The following is a 6,000-nucleotide window of genomic DNA, read 5'->3' as shown; positions in this document are numbered from 1 at the left end:
GCCTACCAAAGTTTAATAAATAAACTAATCGTAAGGGGGAAGTGTTAATGTTAAACTGATGTGTTGGAAGGTTCTTAAAGAGATCCGCATTTTGTGTAGTCAGAAGTGCCAAACTAAGAATCATGATAGGTAATTTTTAAAATTAAAATCTTACAAAAAGCTAAGTGAAATGTCATTAGGAGAACTTGTTGATTGTCTTCTGAAGGAGGCACATTCTATAGCAAGAAATAAGTCACTTTACCTAACTATTGCAAAGTTTGTGACATAGCCGTTCCAATGCAAGAAATGTTCAAAATTGAGGAGATATGACCCCTGGATAGGCCACTCGCTCCTGGTCTATGTGAAAATCCTTGGAAGGACACAGTGGGAAGGTTTGTATTGTTACTGCATATCATGGTTTGCAATTCACTGAAAAATCTTAGTTAGTCATCTGGACCAAAAAAACATATTTACTAAATGATTCTAACAAAAACAAAAAAGGAAAGATCTCAACTAGAAAAGTGTCCAAACAAAAATGTCATATCTTTACACCCTCAAACCTGAGAAAACTTGAAATCTGGAGCACAGGCCTAACTTTGTGGCTCAAACTATCTCTAATATCACCTTAAATATTTGTTTTATAGTAGAGTGTTACAAGGCAGAGTCTTATAACATGCAAGCTAATACATCGGGGGAAGAAATACAAAAACCAGATATTCAGTGTACAGGGAAAACCTGGAAAGTAGTAATGCCAAAAGAGACCTACCATTCAGGATGATGGTGAGCAGCAAATTAAATATGAGCTTGCAGTGCATTCTCGCTGCTAAAAAAACCAATAAGATAACATGGACAAGCAAACTATAGGGTCCTGGTGTGACAATATGAAGAATATACCACTGACTTCTGGGCACCTCTATGTCAATATATGTTAACAAATTAGAAAGATTTTAATATACAGCAAGAAACCAACAAAAATGTAAGGGCTGGAGGGACTAATTTTTTACAAAGATTCAGTAGTAAATGCAAGAGATGAGGTTTGAACTCATGGTCTAATTGATTCAGTGCACCGTTCTATAGGCTATTTAACAGGGATCGCTTTCTCTGCCATAACATCTATCTTGGTAAAAGTTAAGTTCTCCTCTGCCAGTGAGCAATGTGAAATGGCTAATGAACAGCACACTCAGAACACACATTGTTTCCCAGCTACATGAGGCAGGTTGTGATCCTGAGATGCATGCTTTGGGATGAGAGAAGCACTTTGCGGGTCAATGGGCAGCCCTCTGGTGGATTATACATGGATGCAAGGAAATAACCCTTTTCAGAGGCAGCAGAGACAGGCTCATGGGGACCTGGGAAGAATATAGCATTTGAGGCAGTTGGGTTTTGAGAACCAGCACACAAGGGAACTGTGCATCTCACCAAACACAGTTGGAGGAGCCTGTTAGCATGAGCCATGTGGTATCCACTGTTTTGGCTCAAATGGACAATGCAGAGGAGCCCTCAACAAGATATACTATGGAACTTGACCCTGCTCAGAAGGCAGGTTCCATGCATGAGGATCCTTAACCCTCTTTTGGACAAACTAGACACTACCCTATTGTTATTGCTACTGTTAACCCATAAGGCACTTGTGACCTTTACTCCCAGCCCTGGTAAATTATCCTTTCTGTTTGTGCCATTCATCTAAGTATTTAAGTGAGAGAACCTATAAGCCTAGCAGCTGAAGGTCCTTCAGTTCTTGTCGATGGGGCATGATCCACCTGGGGTGCTACTGTGTACGTTAAGAGGTATGATGCAAAACACTACTTGAGCACCCTCATCTGATGGGAATGACTGCCTAGGAAGGAGTACTGCAGAAAGGGATCTGGGGGTCATAGTGGATCACAAACTAAATATGAGTCAACAGTGTAATGCTGTTGGAAAAAAAGCAAACATCATTCTGGGATGTATTAGCAGGCGTATTGTAAGCAAGACACAAGAAGTAATTCTTCCGTTCTACTCTGCGCTGATTAGGCCTCAACTGGCATATTGTGTACAGTTCTGGGTGCTACATTTCAGGAAAGATTTGGACAAATTGGAGAAAGTCCAGAGAAGAGCAACAAAAATGATTAATTTCAGAGTAACAGCTGTGTTAGTCTGTCTTCGCAAAAAGAAAAGGAGTACTTGTTGCACCTTAGAGACTAACCAATTTATTTGAGCATAAGCTTTCGTGAGCTACAGCTCACTTCATTGGATGCATACCGTGGAAACTGCAGAAGACATTATATACACACAGAGACCATGAAACAATACCTCCTCCCACCCCACTGTCCTGCTGGTAATAGCTTATCTAAAGTGATCATCAAATTGGGCCATTTCCAGCACAAATCCAGGTTTTCTCACCCTCCGCGTCCCCCCCCCACACACACACAAACTCACTCTCCTGCTGGTAATAGCCCATCCAAAGTGACCACTCTCTTCACAGTGTGTATGATAATCAAGGTGGGCCATTTCCTGCACAAATCCAGGTTCTCTCACTCCCTCACCCCCCTCCAAAAACCACACACACAAACTCACTCTCCTGCTGGTAATAGCTTATCCAAAGTGACCACTCTCCCTACAATGTGCATGATAATCAAGGTGGGCCATTTCCAGCACAAATCCAGGTTTTCTCACCCCCCCACGAAGAGAGTGGTCACTTTGGATGGGCTATTACCAGCAGGAGAGTGAGTTTGTGTGTGTGGGGGGGGCGCGGAGGGTGAGAAAACCTGGATTTGTGCTGGAAATGGCCCAACCTGATGATCACTTTAGATAAGCTATTACCAGCAGGACAGTGGGGTGGGAGGAGGTATTGTTTCATGGTCTCTGTGTGTATATAATGTCTTCTGCAGTTTCCACGGTATGCATCCGATGAAGTGAGCTGTAGCTCACGAAAGCTCATGCTCAAATAAATTGGTTAGTCTCTAAGGTGCCACAAGTACTCCTTTTCTTTTTGCAAAAATGATTAAAGGTCTAGAAAACATGACCTATGAGGGAAGATTGAAAAAAATGGGTTTGTTTAGTCTGGAGAAGAGAAGACTGAGGGGGGACATGATAAGTTTTCAAGTATATAAAAGGTTGTTACAAGGAGGAGGGAAAAAAATCATTCTTCTTAACCTCTGAGGATAGGACAAGAAGCAATGGGCTTAAATTGCAGCAAGGGAAGTTTAGGTTGGACATTAGGAAAAAATTCCTGTCAGAGTGGTTAAGCACTGGAATAAATTGCCTAGGGAGGTGGTGGAATTGCCATCATTTGGGATTTTTAAGAGCAGGTTGGAGAAACACCTGTGAGGGATGGTCTAAATAATACTTAGTCCTGCCTTAAGTGCAGGAGACTGGACTAGATGACCTCTAGAGGTCCCTTATAGTTCAATGATTCTATGATTATATGACTGAAACAATTACACCTCCTTCCTTAATATATTAAAAATCTAGGAACAAAAACTTTACTTAAAAGGGCTTAAGGTTAGTTAAGTGCGATGTCCCTCCAACATAATCCCTTAAAAGCAAGGCAATGCCTAGTGAGGGGACACTCCTTAACTAAACTCCAGTGCCCATGCAACATGTTTTTGCTGATGGTTAAACTCCACATTTTCATGAGGAACTTCCTTGGCTTAGAGTAGCTCCTGCAGAGTGAGTCTGTAACCACTTCCTGGCCTGTGGAAGAAGGATTCCCCTCCCAGCTCCCTCATGCTTCTGCCCACTACCCAGACTGATTGCTCCACCTGGGCACTGAGCAAAGGGTTTGCCTGCCATTGTGCACCTTAGTGTGCTTACTGCTATATTAATTCAAATTTTTCTGTAGTTAGTGCCCAGACCAATATTGCTTCCAAGTCCATCACAATGTTTATAATTTTACTGAAAAAAGAGCATTGGATATATTTAGCGAGATATTTAAAATTCTTATCAGTTGCATCAACCTGAAATAAAATAGCAACCACATTTCATCCAGCTTCATTTGTTATTGATTGTTTAACGTTTTAAAGACATGTAGGCTAATATAACTTAAACATTTTGAAAGAAGTCTCTGTTAACAAATGTACAGAGCAAATAACAAAAATCTTAATATTACTGTTAAATGCATGATTTCACTTTACTTTTGTTTGAGATTTTCTTAATTACAAAAACAGTATGTTTCTATTGCATGTTTCCCAAATACTATTTTGGAATTCTAACAAAGCTTATTTCACAAAGCCAGCAAAGCACTGCCATTTAAAGACTCATATTTTATAATACGAGGGGAAAAAAACCAAGAACACACACACCTGTGCGCACACGCACACACACACACAAGAAAATAGTGTTACAGTATTTTTAAAAGGTAAAAATATTCTGTGCTGAAGAATTCTCAAGTGCAGTTTGCAATTATAGGGTCATTTCTTAAATGGCTTGGAGTGAAGAAATAGATGTTTGTGACTGCAAGAGACTTCACCAGCCTCCTGAATGTACTGACATGTTATTTATTATTTTGGCATCATCCCGATATTGGAGAGCCTTCATCATATTTGTGTCAATGCTGCATGACGAGGGCTGGTGCCCTGACGTGTAGAGTTTAGTTACTCATGAATGTCCATAATCAGTATAATTGTGTGTCAACTTTCATTATCCCTGGGCATGACCCAGAGGTTTTCACAGTACCAGATGGACTATACAAATACCCGAACGACGAGGTTAGTGTATTTGTGCGCATCTATCATATATGGGTGGGCTCATTTAATATATTTCAATTAGTCTGAGATAATATTCCCATTAGAGAGATCTACCTATGGGCAAGGACATTAACATGCTAACCTATGTCAACAACAAAACAGCATTACCACCTACTTCCACAGAGACAGAGAGATTGTCTGCATGTTCTTTCAGACACCATCAGACCTCAATATCATGTCCATTCAATGGACACTATATAATACAGAATGCATCTTTTGATTTCATCGTTATCCAGCAATTTCTTATCTGGTAGGAGTCTCAGATTCATGTCACCCTGATTGCAATGTGTTCTCATAGGAATGACATTGAGGGGAAGCTGAGAAACAAGTGATTCAACTGACATCCTCACTTTGGGTTGGAGGAGAGGAGCAAGTTTTTCTTTCATTGACTCAGAGTGTATCTACACTTAAAACACTACAGTGGCTTAGCTGTTCTGCTGCAGCACTGCTGTAGCACTTCAGTGTAGACACTACCTACATTGACAGAAAGGATTCTCCCATCGGCATACTTAATCCACCTCCCCATGAGGCGGTAGCTAGATCGACGGAAGAATTGTTCCATGAACCTAAACTGCCTACACTTGGGTTTAGATCGGCTTAACTTTGCTGCTCAGGGGTGTGGATTTTTTCTGACTTAATTTTCTAGTGTAGACCAGGGCTCAGGAAAATAAAAGGAGTCTCCTAGGCTGAAGTTTGCACCTCTGAACCCCACATTGGAGAGAAGGGAGCCCCTTTTCAATCTAAAAGCTTCTCTTTAGTGACTGACCCCACTCACACATACCATTTGGACAACTGGGGTTTAGGAGTTCCAATAAGCCTCTGCACTAGAGACAGGAGCCCTTCTTTAACAATGGAGATGGAAGAGTGCACTACAGCTTCCTGTTCTCAAAACTCCGGGCTTTATTTCTTTCTTTATTTCTGCATCCGATGAAGTGAGCTGTAGCTCACGAAAGCTTATGCTCAAATAAATTTCTTAGTCTCTAAGGTGCCACAAGTACTCTTCTTTCTTTCTTTCTTTCTTTCTTTCTTTCTTTCTTTCTTTCTTTCTTTCTTTCTTTCTTTCTACTTATAAAAGAAGACACCCAGATAAGGGAACATCTGTCAAGGCTTCAGGGGGAACACACATGGAAGTTACTCCAGTCCTGGAACAGTTCTAAAGTAATTCCCACAGACTGTTCAGCACCAGCAGGAGGAAGAGGCCTGCAGAGAAGATAGGATGTTCTGGTGCATGGGAGGCATAGATAACTTGCCTTATTTATATGAGTTCTTCTGCAGTTATTTTTATTTTGCCTTT

The sequence above is a fragment of the Caretta caretta genome, chromosome 2 (assembly GCF_965140235.1).
Source record: "Caretta caretta isolate rCarCar2 chromosome 2, rCarCar1.hap1, whole genome shotgun sequence".
Classification (NCBI taxonomy): Eukaryota; Metazoa; Chordata; order Testudines; family Cheloniidae; genus Caretta; species Caretta caretta.
This window is presented reverse-complemented; position numbering follows the sequence as displayed.